The sequence below is a fragment of the Ornithodoros turicata genome, chromosome 3 (assembly GCF_037126465.1).
Source record: "Ornithodoros turicata isolate Travis chromosome 3, ASM3712646v1, whole genome shotgun sequence".
Classification (NCBI taxonomy): Eukaryota; Metazoa; Arthropoda; class Arachnida; order Ixodida; family Argasidae; genus Ornithodoros; species Ornithodoros turicata.
In genome coordinates, this window is record NC_088203.1 from 53,782,318 (window position 1) to 53,797,322 (window position 15,005).

Below are 15,005 nucleotides of genomic sequence, written 5' to 3' on the forward strand. Positions count from 1 at the left end.
CAAAACAACAAGATATCAAAACACGAAAGGAAGAGTATTGATCCCCCCTCCTTCTATAGCATGCAAAACGTGATTTGCGCTGAGATGAACATATATGTTCATGACGCGAGTAATTTTCACTTTTCACTGATCCAAAGGAGGTCACGTGGGATTGCTCGACGCTTGCGAAATCAACAATGAAAATGGCGAAACGAAACTTGTGAATCGTGCATTTGCTCTTCATGGTAGCTGCCAAAAAATCGAATCAAACTTATGGGACACTGGATTACAGGTATGTTGGCATCTTTTTCATTCCTGCATATCATTACACTATACGTGAATACATGGTGTCATGTCATGGGTGTCATGTCTCACGATGCTGGGGAAGTAGCTGCAAGGGGAAGTGTGCATGGTTCTAGACTTTTAATTTTTGATCGCGTAATCGAAATATCGGCACCTCTCGCATTGTGACTTGCATGTGACCAACCAAGTGCTGTTCTCTTACTAGCGCTTCCTACAAACGACAAAACGAAACATGTGGGAATGTATATTTTTGATTACTCATATGTAACAAGAAAATGTATCGTTTTCAGGTTGCTGCCACTACTCCATGTGCCCGCAATTGTCTTGCGTGTATGATTACACTAACGGCGTCGCCCACCACGGCGGAAGTGTTTTGCGTACACGCGTTTCAGCATGAAGCCTGCAGGTAACATCTGATGTTTACCCTTCGGATATTCTGAATTTACATATTGTAGCTTAGAGGAATTCCGAATGCCCAGAGTGACACACACTTTTAACATTGTGACATCAGTGCAGTGGCATAAGCTCTAATGTAGTGCCCCACGAAAATGAACAAGGGGTAGTGGTTTATCCAGAATCCCAAGCACGAGAAGGGTGTTGGAAAAAATTGTTGGAATAGTTACGTCATTACAGCTTAACATATCATTACAGACGTATCTGAAGCTGAAATCGCAAGGGCACCCCCTGTAGGGGGTGCACAGGCAAAAAAGTTAGGGGGGGTGGGGTCTGGATAAAGCACTGACGAGGGGGACTCCTCCACCCCATGTCAAGCCTCATAAAACACCTCCTGAAATAGTTTCCTGGCTATGCAGCTGCATTATTATGACGTAATTGTCATTGTTGTCCATAATTCTTGAATATGTTTCGAATATATGAAAAAAAAAGTCTGCTTGACAGCATATGTCTTATAGTCATCATCAAACAAGAGCATATGTCATTTTGTTCAGTGGCTTATGTACTTTTTTGTAAATTTCAGGTGGACGTAAATTGTAGAAGGCAGCTAGTGGGGGAGAAGATCATGGTCATAGGTCATGTGACTCCTGGAGCTCCCAGTGGGCTCCCTTGTGGAGTACTTTTCAGAACACACACACACACAGTTTGCTCACAGAACCAACAAGTAGGATGTTGCTTGAATACTGAGAGAAAATGGCGTAACACATACAAATATCGTGTGACACATATGACAATAAAAACATTTTTCACGAGGGATGCATGAAACACTGTCGCAATATTGTGTGCATGAACCCTTGTGTGTGACACAAGCCGTGGGGGCACACCGCCTCGGACACATTTTGGGAAGCATAAAACACAGTATATACAGAGCTACTATGGTGGATGCTTCTTTTTTCTTTTTGGCCGTTATGAGACATCTTCGGCCGTAATGATACTACCTTCGGCCGTATTGAGACTTTGGCCGTAACGAGACACTTGGGGATTAAAGGATTTTCGGCCGTAATGAGACTTTCGGCCGTAATGAGACTTCGGCCGTAATGAGACTCGGGCCGTAATGAGATGTTACCGACGGAGGTGGGTCTCGCGTAAGAGACAAAGGGAGAAAATGAAAAATGGAGAATTCTTTTACCTTTTGTATGTGTCATGTATCATTATTTTATTTTATGCGAAAATGATATTTGTGAGAAGATTTATGGGTTAAATAATTGTAGTGGGTGTAGTAATAAAGCGTAGTAATTTACTCACCACTTGCAACTTGACATCACTTTTTTTTTCTTTTTTGGCTTCGTATTTACATAATCCTACTAATGCAAAGGAGAATACAATCTGCTTCTTGTAGCTCACCTTAATGTGCAGAAGAAGAAGATAATGCGGTTGCCATCAGCACGTAAGCTGTAGACGTTTTAGTTTCTGCTTTCCGGAAATAGTTTTCCGTTCTGTCTCAAGCATGAGTTGATTCACAGTATTATACGTTTGTTTGTACAGAATAGGTATGAGGAGAATGTGCACTCCAATATCAATTTTAACATGTATGTGCGGTTCACATGAGCATGTGTTTTACTAATTCCAAATGATGAGGAAGCAAAATGCAGGTACTTGCACTCAGCACATGCAGAATTATCACAATAAAATAGCTACAGAACAGTCAAGTATGTCAAATTTCTGCTTTAAATGTACATTCGATGAAAGGGGACTGCACTTTGTGCATATAATTGTTAACATGATCCGTTAAACCAGAAGATAGAATCCTGCAAGTTCCAAAGAATTAGCTAGTCACTATGTACAGTGCCCGCAGACCTATGGTGTAGACATGATTCTGAGGAATCTTTATCATTAGAGCTGCCCCCTGTATCGCTCCTGAGACACTTGGCACCTTGATGCTGATTCTGCGCACATGGAAGGAAAGTGTAGGAAAGCCAAAGCAATTAAAAACGCATTTAAGCTATACTGCAGTATAGAAGATTTTGCGTAGCTTCAAACTGCGTGAATATGTAACTTTTCGATAAAAATTCTGCACATGAAATTCAGATTCCCGATTGGTAGTTCGAATGCAAATTGCAAGTTGGCATGTATGCACACTAAGGTATTCCTTATTCGTCATTGCAGCATGCCACAATAGTCAAACTCTGCTTTTCAAAAGTGCACATATGCATTTCTACATGGGACAGTTGAAGAGCGTGGCACATCATACCTCTCTTTCTCTGTGGCGAGATGAGGAGCCCTCTGCCATCAGTTTCTTTCGTTTTTTTTTTAGCCTGTGCTAAATTATTACGCATCACATATGATCTGATATGGGAAGGGATCCATTATTGGGGGGTGGGTGGAGTGACACAAAGAGCCACATTGGGTGAAGCCACTGGCTGTCACTGTCCATTTTGTTCGAAACTGGCGTGTTAAATTTAAACTCTGTCAAAGTGCATTTGTGCTGTAGTGGTGTTACACTAGGGAATTGTAACCATTTAGCTGATATTTTCATCATTTTATGTGCCCTCTTTATGCCCTTCTGTAGGCAACATAATGTATTGATGCAAGTGAGGAGCTGAATGAGTCTCCACAATACACCAAGTAGCTGTTCTTCCAGTGACAACTGCAGCACGGCAGCAATCAACACTGAAAGAAGAAACAAGCTCCAGTGAAAACACAAAGTGCCGATCAAGAGCCTCCGTCAGAGTGTCAGTAAGGACTGCTCGCATCATTGTCTCCTGTGTATTTCTCCCATTTCGTGATAAGCTACCAGTGCTTGTTTGTGTTGCACATGTTTAAGCCGGTGTAGTCACACAAGTATATCCAATCTTTATTTATTACTATATTGTACACAGTATTTATTAGTACTCATTCCTAATACGTATACACAATATTTATCAAAGGACATCGTTTTAAATTGCGTAATGTAATGTAAGATGTCAGTTCGTTCTTACACTCTCGGACTGTTTATTGTCTAAACATAAGATTCATGCAAAATAATTTCAACGTTAATCTGGCTGTTATCAATTCTGAGCTCTGTGGACATCTTGCTGACTGTCACAGTTGTTGTGCTGCCATTTACTCTGCCTTCGTGTTGAGGAAAGAAAGAAATTGGGGCAAAACCTTTCTTCTTGAACAAGTGGAGATTGCAAGTAGGGATAATTGTGTTATGTGCTCTCATTTCCTTCGCTATTGAGGTTTCTTGCTTCAAAATGTATTGGTATTGATTATAAAATTTTGTTTAAGAATCTGTCGTCGTGTGCATTGCGTTCATCATGGGATAATCAATCAATCAAATGTTTATTGACCACCTGTTTAAAAGAACACAGAAAGAAACAGAATACAACATAAGACTGTGAAGGAGCTTGGTGAAACAGGTAGCTGCGGCCCTTGATATGAACATCAAGACCGCTCGATCTATTGTTCGCACGGACAGAGCAGACGTACAAGGACGAGGCGGAACAAGTAGAAAATTTTCCGAAGAGATAGTCCAATACCTAGCGTCCATAGTTGATAGTAACCCTTCGTACACCATAAGGGAGCTTCGATGTGCCTTAACTGAATCGCATCCCGGATTGCAAATTAGCGCGTCCTCAGTTGACCGGCTGCTCGACGGGCAAGGCTACTCGAGTAAACTTCTTACTCTTCAACCACAAGACAGAAAGAGGATCGATGTGAAGGAGCCGAGGAGGGAATACGCGCAATGACTGCAGAGGTATGGTCCTCAGCAACTCCGATACTATATTGACGAGACCAATTTCAACGTGTGGTGTTCACGGAAGTTCGGCAAATCGAAACGGGGCACGCCGGCAATACCCACCGTGATAAGCACAAAGGGGAAACGTGATTGCCTGCATGTCTGCAAATGGGCTTTTACTTTGGAGACTTGTGGACCGTGTTAGTTGGTTGACCTTCAACGAGTTTCTGGAAGAAGCTTCTCGTGCCGTCGAACAGCAAAAGCCAGGAGCGTGCGCTGTTTTTATATTCGACAATGCCCAGGCTCACAAGCGTGTGCACGAAGCTCAATTGCACGGCGAACATTCACTAAAATTTCTGCCCCCTTACAGTCCGTTCTTCAACCCCATAGAAGAAATGTCTGCCAAGTTCAAGCTATCAGTGAAATCCTTCCTCAGACTCCGCAACTGTAGCAGCAACTGAGTCGGAGCAAAAAGTTACATCGTGTGAATCTACCCTTAACATCTTCTCTGACAATACTGTTAGGTTGTATGTTATTTTGATTGAAGCAAGTGGAAAGAAAACAAAGAAATATGTCCACTTTACATTCTAGATGACGGTGCGTTGTACCGGAACAGTATCTACTCGATGCACAGGAAAAGATACGTGCTCTCAAGGGAGAAATAAAGAGCCTCAGAAAGCAGCTTGAGGGGGAAAGGGCGGTCTCTGCTAGCGGAACTGGCGAGCCCAAGGGGTATGTACAGGACTTTTTTCATCGTGTTTGAATCGGCATATACGAAAGCTGTGTCTTTATAACACTGTGTTTAGGAGCGGATGTGCTGAGCTATTTGTGCCCGGCTGCATCACAATTATTTATGGGTGTTTGCTTTTAACTATTTGCATCAGCTTACGCCCGGCAAAGAAAACTGAGGGCCATCAGTTGGTTAAACCACTATTTCAAGATAACACAAAATTCAATGACGATGTTTGAACAGGGCTTAAATCGGGTCCGCATTTTATCAGATGGCAGAATAGTTCTATTTTATATTGGTGTGACCCACCTTTATTCACATAACATATAGGCATTTGTCACGCCAGTTCTAGCTAATACAGATTTGCTGATATTTCATCTTTTGTTGCTTCTGTGATGTGTCTGTATTGATGGTGAACAGAGTGCTGGATCTGATCTCTTGTACTTGCATCAGACATTTCCCTTCAAAGAAGTAATTTCCCTGCTTCGAAACCTGCTTTAGAGTCATATTTTTCTGCTCCAGTTGCAACTCCACATGCTCAGGAACCATTCCTACGGGCTCAGGTCCCGCTCCAGCGAGCTCAGGCCTCGCTTCAACAATCTTAATGGTACCGGCCTCCACGAGCTCAGGACACACCTCTGCAAGCTGAAGCCACACTTACACCCGTGTGTCTTACTTCAATACAGCACCCAGTACTGCATTCAACACAAGAAAAGGAAACTCTAGAAAAGGTTCGATATGGCTTGTTCACTTGGTCGAAAAATAATGACATCTATGAACAGAAAAACATCTTGATGCTAAAAGCTACAAAAAAAAAAAATCTTGGCAAGCATGAAATCCTTGGTTTTCAGTCTTAATTAATCTTCTTCTTTTTTATTGTCATTATTTTGCAATATATCGAGTCCTACGATTCCTGTTACATGCTGATTTCCGAATGTAAAACTGATCTTTTCCCCTTGCATTCTAGTCAATGGAGCACCCCAATGAGCCCGTCGCAGAAGAGCAACCAAACCCATGCACAGACGACAAAACAGCAAAGCCCGGCACAAAAAATCAGGCACAGCTGCCTCCAGGAGAGCAGGAGGAAATTACTGCTGTGTTGAACATGACGCTTCCTCCAGAGATGGTATGCTTGGAGAAGTACAGTCGAACCTCGATATAACGAAACTCACGCGGACCGCAAGTCCTTTCGTTGTATCGAATAGAAGGTCACGGATCGCGACCTTTACGAGGGCGCGTGCTGTACATAAGCGTCGATAACTCCTGCTACGATGCGGAAAAGTTTTTCGTAAAAAATAACAGCAACTACAAATAGAGCGCCAAAGGGCACCTACAGCGTTTTATGTTTGCGTGAAATAGTCGGATATTATCGGTCCTAGAAGACGCGGTTCGTACGCTGGCAAAGCCTCCGCAGCTCTCTCCATGTCGTGTTGCGATCCCGCAAACGCCCTACGTCTATGGCAGTGCGTCTCTCGTTGCTACGGCATGTTTGTCCCGGTAAGGAAAATCGTCTAGGCTGATTTCGTCGCTTATCCTGCCACACGATTGAAGAGTTTTCCACACGGGCGCGATGGCGCCTTGCGTCTTATGCTCTTTACTTTCGTCATGTACTTGGCTGCAACCGGACAGTTGAAAACCAGAGCAAAAAGGAGAAGCCTCAGAAGGAAAATTCATAACCTTCCAATGACTCAGACTTCTCTTTGTAGGCACCAGGTTCCTCCCGACCGTAATCGTGCGTGCCATCTTTCGTCGCGGGGGAGGACGCTGCTTGCGCCATTTGTTTTGTGACACTAAAGTCGGCTTTGGGGTCATAAACCTTATTTCGTTTGTTTGCTGTATCGAGGTGGAGGCTAAAAAGTGTTTCGTTGTAGCGGGAGTTAAAATACATTAATCTCTATGGGTGTCTGCCGGGCAATCCAAATTATTTCGCTCTATCGCGAATTTCGTTATATCGCGTTTCATTGTACCGAGGTTTGACTGTAGCTATTTGTTGGATAGCAGATAACATTGTGTTTCGAAGTTAGCTGCAGTGTGGCATTATGCGATGCAATCGCATACAAAGCGGGAGCAGTCCTTGCCTTGAGGAACAGGCTGGAATAAGGAGTGAAAGTATTTTTCGCTATATTACACTCTGTGTGCACTGTTTTCTCGGGAAATGCAGCATTTCTAATAATTCCTCGGTTCCGCACACATTAGGCTTGTTGGATCAACTAATTCTCTATTTTGGTGGCTCCTCTTGTGATCAATGCCAGTGTCTCAATTACATTACTGGAAGTGTATTACCACTTCATATGACAAATGTTTATAGAGTAAAGTGCATGGACTTCTGCGAGTGCTAATCAGATAAGAGAACATGGCTGAAGTATAGTGTAATGAATTGTGAGGACTGCAAAATTAGATACTTTACAATTATTTGTGAAACTTGCAGATTCATTTGGGCCACGGTGTAAGCACTGAGAAAAAGAAGTATTTGGATGTTATGAAGAGACCGTCGGATGGACGATTTTGTAAGTATTTCGCCCGCCTCCTGTGGTCCGAGGAAGCCTTGTTCCACAGGAGCGTAACAGGCGCCCCTTGCAAGCAGTACAGCAAGGAGGGCAGACTACCCAAGCCGGCAATGACGCCAGAGAAGAAGGACGCCCTGGAGAGTAGGTGTTACTTTATCTGTTAGGAAGTTTGTAGAAGGTTATGGTGCCACCTCTGGGACAACCGGACCCCCACGCATCACTTTTTCCTATATTTTTTTTTTTCTGGCTTGCACACTTCAGGTCGGGAAACTTCCCGATCTTCGTGGTCACTGCTCTGAGCAATGCGTTTTATGCAATGTTCATTTTCTGATGCCTTCAAGGTCTACATTGAAAGGACCGACTCTGAGGGCTCTGAGATGTGGTAAAAACGCTTCGGTGCAATGAACCGGCAGCTGGTGTCACTTCTCCAGGGACATCAGAGCGCAAGAGGAGGAACAAAGAGACTCGGCAAGACAATGCTGAAATGAGCTAGATCTGTTCTTGAAACGAAATATATTGTTTTTGTCTTTAAAGCACTTGTGGATCATTCAGTGTTCTTAGCAAGCCTTTGCATATTTCTGCATGTATATGTATACGAGCACGCAGTATTTGCATGCTTTGGGTTATATGTACACATATCTGCATATGCATGCACGTATACGCAGCGTTACACGCTGTACGCATGCTCATGATTATATGCATATATATATGCGTATGCTCGTACATGGATATGAACCTGCGTACAGTATACGCATGTATATGCATCCATATGCATATGCGTATACAGACTCTTGAACCATAACTGCGTATCGTCGTATAGTGCATATGACATTTTTCAATAGCGGTGGCCACTCACAGATCAAATACTCAAAACGCAAAGGTACCTTTCCGAGACCGTCATTCCTTCAACCATACTATGAAAACAAAAACATAAAAATACACAATTAAAATACACAAGCACAGGAGTGGCACAGCTTGCGTAACGTACAATGAGAAGAACGTCTAAAGTATTCTGACATTTAAGCAGTGGTGCGAGTGCCATTTCTTATGTCGACACGGGCTTGGGAAACGCAAGAAAGCTATGCACATAAAGTACGCAGCAAATCCATATCAGACGTATTGCGCAACAGTCACCGGCACTCCGCCAACATCCGCAGGAAAGAAAGACTAAAGTATTTACTTACAGAACTCGCTTGTATCAAGAAGTCGGGTCCCTGTTCTGAACTCTTTGTTTGCAGTTGTGTGCACTTGTGCACGATGACACGATTATTCGTTGACAGCAGCATTATGTCAGTAAGATATACACTCGCAATGACTCGCAGTTTACCGTACTTCATATTGCAGTGGTAGAGGAGGTTACATCCTCTTGGTTTTCATGAAAGAAGTAAATTGTCCAGCAAACTGGTAGCGCACGAATTTCCCGTCATTCTGGCACTTTTTTCTGACAGTGCAGTATTCCATATTTTTGTTTAATGTGTATATACCTCGTAATCACGTAATTATAATTCCACTGCTGCTTACAGTTTAGTAGTAACGTGTCCTCTTTTCGTATTTACTGTGTACACTGTGCCAAGAAACAAACCCGTACGAAACTTCCTGAATAATCTGAATCAGACCTGATTCCGGGCACTATCCGGCTGATTCCGGCGGAATCCGGCACTGTTCAGGCACTATCAGGACATTCCGGCGTAGGTCCAGCCGGATTCCGGACGGCGCTTTCCTGAATCCGCCTGAATATCGCCTGAACCAAACCGGAACGACGTGCCTGATACTTGGTCGTCAACCGGGATTCCTTTGACAATCTTTGAAAATATTTCAAGTGTGGCAATAGATATTACGTAACATGATTACAGAGATCCTCGATCACGTTGCCCCCAAAGTCTGGAATTATTAAATTATATGCGTATCTACGACCGTTATCCACAGAATCCCGCAAAACATTTTTTCCCGATTATAGCAGCAGCACAAACGGAAATACATTCAAGGTGAGCAAATACTCGGGATCCCTCAACACAATACAACCAGGAACATTTTTCTGGAGCCACGTGCTGTGTGTACATTATTTCGAGATTCCGTGCATGGCCAGGCGAACCAGCGATGAGATGATGTGATTGCAGGACGATCAGGTGAAGTGACCTTGGTAGCGCGGGACTATGTTAAGCTTATGATTGACGTAAAACCACGAATTAGTATTAATTGTTATTGCTGAGGTAACTTTCTGGGCAGGGAAAAGGGACACCAGTGAATGCCGGAAATGCACAGTATGATATGATTGATAACTAATGCGTAAACAGGTTGACAAAAAGCAATAAAGCTTAATATATCATGCTTATTTCTTAAAAAAAATTTTTTTTGATAACTTGATAATACGGATGTGTTGCAAAAGTTCCGTTTGGCTTCGAAACCACCAAACCACATGTACATTGCAGACCCTCTGGACAAAAGTGTACGAGGAGCTAAACTGGTTTCGACTTTTTAGGTCAGCGGGAAATTCCAGAGCTCAATGGGAAGCATACACTGACCCTTCCCCTTCTGCACCGCTGCTCCCTTCGGGCTGATAGGGAACATACTTATTCTTGGAATATTGTCAGTAGGTCACCTGACCTCCGTAGTCATTTGAAGTGCTAGGCCCAGACAGGTTTCATTCGCCATCGTCGGCATCAAAACGTCCTCGTGTGAGACAACGCTTTTTTTTTTGTGTGTGTGTGTGCGTGCTGCACATAGAAAACTACAACAGTGAAACGTGTACAGGTAGGGGAGTACGCTGACAAGCAAGAAGAATATTTCTGGTAAGTGGCGGCTTCTTACTGCGTGTGTTTTTTGTGTGCGCTTTTTCCTTCATCACTTCGTCTTTCTTTCTTGCAGACGACAAGACTGCACTCCAGGATGAAATTGACGTTTTAATAGAAGAATGCAACAGGAATTTGCTTGCGCTTCCTGAGAAGGCCGTTGTGTGTGTGTTGTGTCGTGCGTTCTGTGTTCCATGCCATGTCGTCCATCGATAGGAACCAACTCGATCGCATCAGCGCTCTCTTGGATTACCACAAGACAAGCCTTCTCCTGCCAAAACGGTAAGTTGTCTTGCTATAAGTATTCGTGCCGCGATTCCGCTTAGTGACTTCTTGCTCTGTCTTCATGTGTGTGCCTTATTTGCAGAAGTCACTGAGGCAGACAGCGTAGGACGAGAGGAATGGAAGGCGTCGCCCCGGCTCTACTGAAGTCTATTGGGACCAAATTACTAAGTGAATTGAAAGGCAAACGAAACCATGGAAATAAACTTGTCGACTGAATCTTACACTTTGTGTTTCATTCATGCATGTAGTATGTAAAGGCACGACAAGGGCGCATGGTCAAGTAGCCCGATTTCAGGTTTCACACTAATCCTGCATGCATCTCTTGCTGGTCTAGTCACGTTTTTGTTGTTTTCAAATAGATCCACTCGAGTAAAGGTTTATAGCAAGCGAATGCATGCACCACCATGGATTCAGCATTTCTTCCGAAATTATTCAGGCGCTCTCCGTTTTCATCCAGGAATCATCCGGTATTCTATCAGGCGCATATCCGGGTATGATCAGATAAATAGCGAGTTTGTTCCGGTTACATTCAGTTTCGAGTTCAGGACCCATTCAGTCCCGGAATAAATTACCGGAATAGATCCTGATACCCCATTCCTGAATAATTCCTGATCGTCATTCCCGCCCAATTTTGGGTTCAGTCCGGAATCAGGTCTGATCGAAGAAACCTGATTGGTTTCGGATTCAGGAATTTTCGTACGGGAAAGGTATCGACTACAAAGGGTATCGACTTCCTTGAGCGGCAAAACGAAATGTGAAACGCCATCCGTGAGAAAATCTGCATTTGGAAGAGACAAGGGTGCGTCTTGAAGAAGACGCAGCACCCTGCCCAAGACCCTGTTCAGTGCCATCCTGGCACTGGACAGGGAGAACTTTGAGCACCAACGTGACATGGACATAAGGATACTGGAGATTTAGGAGACAAGATAGAAATGACAGGCGAGAAGCAGAGGCCACACAGTGAATGCTAATAAGAACCCTTGTAAATGGCCTCCTACGAAAAGCTGCGCAGTGTTAACGCTCGCCGGATGGATTTATTGACCTCCGGGATACGCCAATATAGAACAAATGCCTGTAAACTGTTTGAAGAAATAGTGAAAACCATCACACACGCGCAGGTGGTCCAAACTCATTCAGAATCGCCGTCAAATGACGGATTGCCATTGCAGAATCACGTCAAATGCCATATTGTGCCCCCGCGTTGTGCGACCGGAGTTGACACATCCCGCTACACACTAAATCCAGTAACTCTAGACGTTACTTTTAAACCGGCATAACTTCCAGAATAAGGGTTACTTGTCGATGACCGTAGAGGTTACGCCAGATTTATAAGTGGCTTCTTATATCTGAGCGGTTTTTAGCGGTTACTACACATGAAAACAACGCGCGTAACTTGTAAAAGATTTGTTACGCATAGCCTGAGTTACCCTTAAAAAAGAAAAAGACAGTTACGATATGCCGCCAAGGTTTTGAATTCGGAACACGTGACACGCTGCACGTGCTTGTCTAAAAGGAAACACCAAAATGTCCATTTGTGGATCAGGTCATTAATCCTTAAAGTTATTTCGAAGTGCATATTCCAGAGTGCCATCCAACGCGGTCTACAAAATTCGTTTTCTCTCTTGGTATGCGAGAATTAGCTATCATTATTCACGGGAGGACGTCATAACCCAGCTTCATATATCTCAAAAGTCGCCTGTAAAAAAAAATAATAAAAGAAAACACAACAACAATCCTAGGTGATGTTCCTCATTCGCGGATTGGTGAACGTCTGCTAAGGATGTAGCTGATTTCGGGCGAACGGTGCACTGCGGTTGGCAACACTTCCACAGGAGTTTGCACGGGAATGTGCTCCGAATTTCATTTGGTTTGCGTTTGCGCTTCGTCGCTGGAACTCAGAGCTGGTGGAACGCTGGCTTTCGCGGCCTGCGAAACACTGCGACAGTTGGTGAGTATACTCTACAATAGCTTGGGGTTACTACTCAGTTTAATCTTGTGACATCAACGGATACAGGTGGATGACTTTGACAAACGCCGGCGTCCGTGGCGTCCCACGAGGACGCTGCACTGACTGGGACTGCGACTTGACTATGAATTAATGAGTTCGTTACTGACCACGACGATAATGGCTGTGCAACGAGGGTGCAGTGCTGCTGCTGCCATCATTACCGGTCGAAGCACGCAGCGTTAAGCGAAATAGGTATGTCCCGTGTTTTGACTCAGTGCATGTGACTGTATGTTATCTCGTAACCACGGAAGCGTATGATGATGACGACGTTCTTCATTGTACCTCGTTTGAATAACACAGGTTCCTACGTAACGCAAAATACGTTCCAATACCATTTTTGTTCATGTGAAATACTGTTGCCTTTCCGTTGCTCGCGTTCGTGTCGTCACGAACGTTCACAGCAGGGCCCATTAGGTCTAGATCTGCTGCAGTACGCTTTGTCATGATGCGTGCAGTGGGTTACGCAGGTGCCTGCCAGCGTGTGACAGCAGCTGTTGTTCGTTTCTTCAGAATAGTACCCGGAGAGGCAGGTATGCGAAGTCAGCAGTCTATGCGACGCCATCACATCAGTTTGCCGGTGGACGCCTACAGATCGCGTAACAAATTCACAATACCGTAAGGGCCGATCTCTTTTCGGCAAGTGAAGGCAGCTTCAGAGTTGTAGCGACTCGTCGGGAACAAACGCAAAGTGGAAAGCCGCGGAGTATTCCAAGCGATATATTTTCTATTAAAATCCGTTATGCAGCTTAGCACAATGTTTTTGTCGCTTTCTGGTGATTTATGAGTCAATAATCAGTCAACCATTCCTGGGATCTTTCTACTAGGGAACTCACATAAAGTGCGAGTGTGTGATCCACGTCAAGAGGAGACTCAATCGCCCGCCCCCTGTGTCGATGAATATGGTAAGCTCTAACATGACACACTGTGATGAGAGAGTATTTCCACATCCGTGTTGCACATCACAGGGCAGCCCAGCTCTGATTATGTGCGCACCTCACGTTTTAACAGGGAATTTTCAAGCGGCAAGCACAGGCAAGGTTAAGTTCCCAGGTGAACAGCGATGTGCCATCAGCGTCGAGGTTGACCAGGGTGGACGGCATCAAACCATCAGCATTGACACAGACTGGGGTGAAGAGGTAGCTGGTAAAGGAGGTGAGTTACATGTGAGCTCTAAAGTAAGCCGTATTTCATTGTGTACTTATCTCCATCCTCAGTCATTCAACCCGGATGGGCAATTGTCACCTAGACCTGCCGTTTTCTTTACGGAACCTGAGAAATGGCTTTATGGTGGCACCCAAGGGAAACGCATACCACTTCACCATGCTTGTACTTTGGAAAAGGCCGTCGTCCTGTGCGACATTAAGGACTGGTCCTACCCACTTGCAAAGAGCAAGACGCTGCTGCTGATGCAACAAGTAGTCGTGAATGACGACGTTCAAAAGGCATGCATGAATGGAAAATTGAAGGACCTTCTGAAGGCGGCTCGAGAAGAAGGACATAATTTTAGTTTACAATATTTACACCAAAGCCAAGGGGAAGATAAGTGCCGTTTTGTTTTTCGTTCACATGTACTGTACTCGAAAGAATAAAAGCTTCTGTCGCACAGGTTGTGAAGAGAGGGAAGTCCAAGATCCAGTGGCAGCAGAGAGGGATACAAAACCTCAAGAATGGTGCCATCGATATTCCGAGCAGCGGCTGCTCCCTCAAAGTTGGCCGTCGTGATCATAGGTATAGTGCATTGAAAGGTTCGTGGTGACATGCTTAGAAATTTACTTCATCATTTTGTTCATGAAAAAAAGCTGGGCGTGCTAACATTTGGGAAACTTATTAACATGTCACCACAAACCCCGAAGTGCATTGCCTATGATCAAGAAGGTGAACAGTTCGGAAGCAGCCCCTGCTTGAATATCGGCGGCGCCATCCCTGGGTTTTGTAACCTTCACGGCCTATATTGCATCGCGAGTAACCTGTATTTAAAGGTTACCAATCAACCACGGCTCGGATGAAGTATAGGTTACACTGTAACCCACCCCCATGGGTTACACGGTAACTACTAAAATAAAGGTAAAAAACCGGCACACTTTTTACTCTTATTTAGGGGTTACTAGATTTAGAGTGTAGTTTTGGCGAAACAAATCGGAACGGTGTAATGGTTCCGTTTTTCCTTCTTTCTCTTGCTCATTCCAAAGAAAAGTTTCTTAGATGACCGAACAAAACGACTGAAAACAGAAATAAGTTTATGTTAACGTTATGTTACGTTATGTTAAGTCCATGTTCATGTCATAATGAA

General features: G+C 44.1%; 1 protein-coding gene and 2 long non-coding RNA genes across 3 annotated transcripts in view; 2 read left to right on the top strand and 1 right to left on the bottom strand.

The window, feature by feature from the left end:
• The window catches only part of LOC135388471 (tyrosine-protein kinase SRK2-like), a 509,896-nt gene that overhangs the window by 344,361 nt on the left and 150,530 nt on the right, over positions 1 to 15,005 (bottom strand). The gene's annotated exons all lie outside the window — the stretch shown is intronic.
• Positions 531 to 1,489, top strand: LOC135387088 (uncharacterized). The gene is made up of 2 exons (XR_010420849.1): positions 531 to 688; positions 1,259 to 1,489. It is a non-coding gene; the product is annotated as an uncharacterized LOC135387088 (long non-coding RNA).
• Positions 12,567 to 14,584, top strand: LOC135387089 (uncharacterized). The gene is made up of 5 exons (XR_010420850.1): positions 12,567 to 12,655; positions 12,722 to 12,907; positions 13,540 to 13,617; positions 13,724 to 13,867; positions 13,930 to 14,584. It is a non-coding gene; the product is annotated as an uncharacterized LOC135387089 (long non-coding RNA).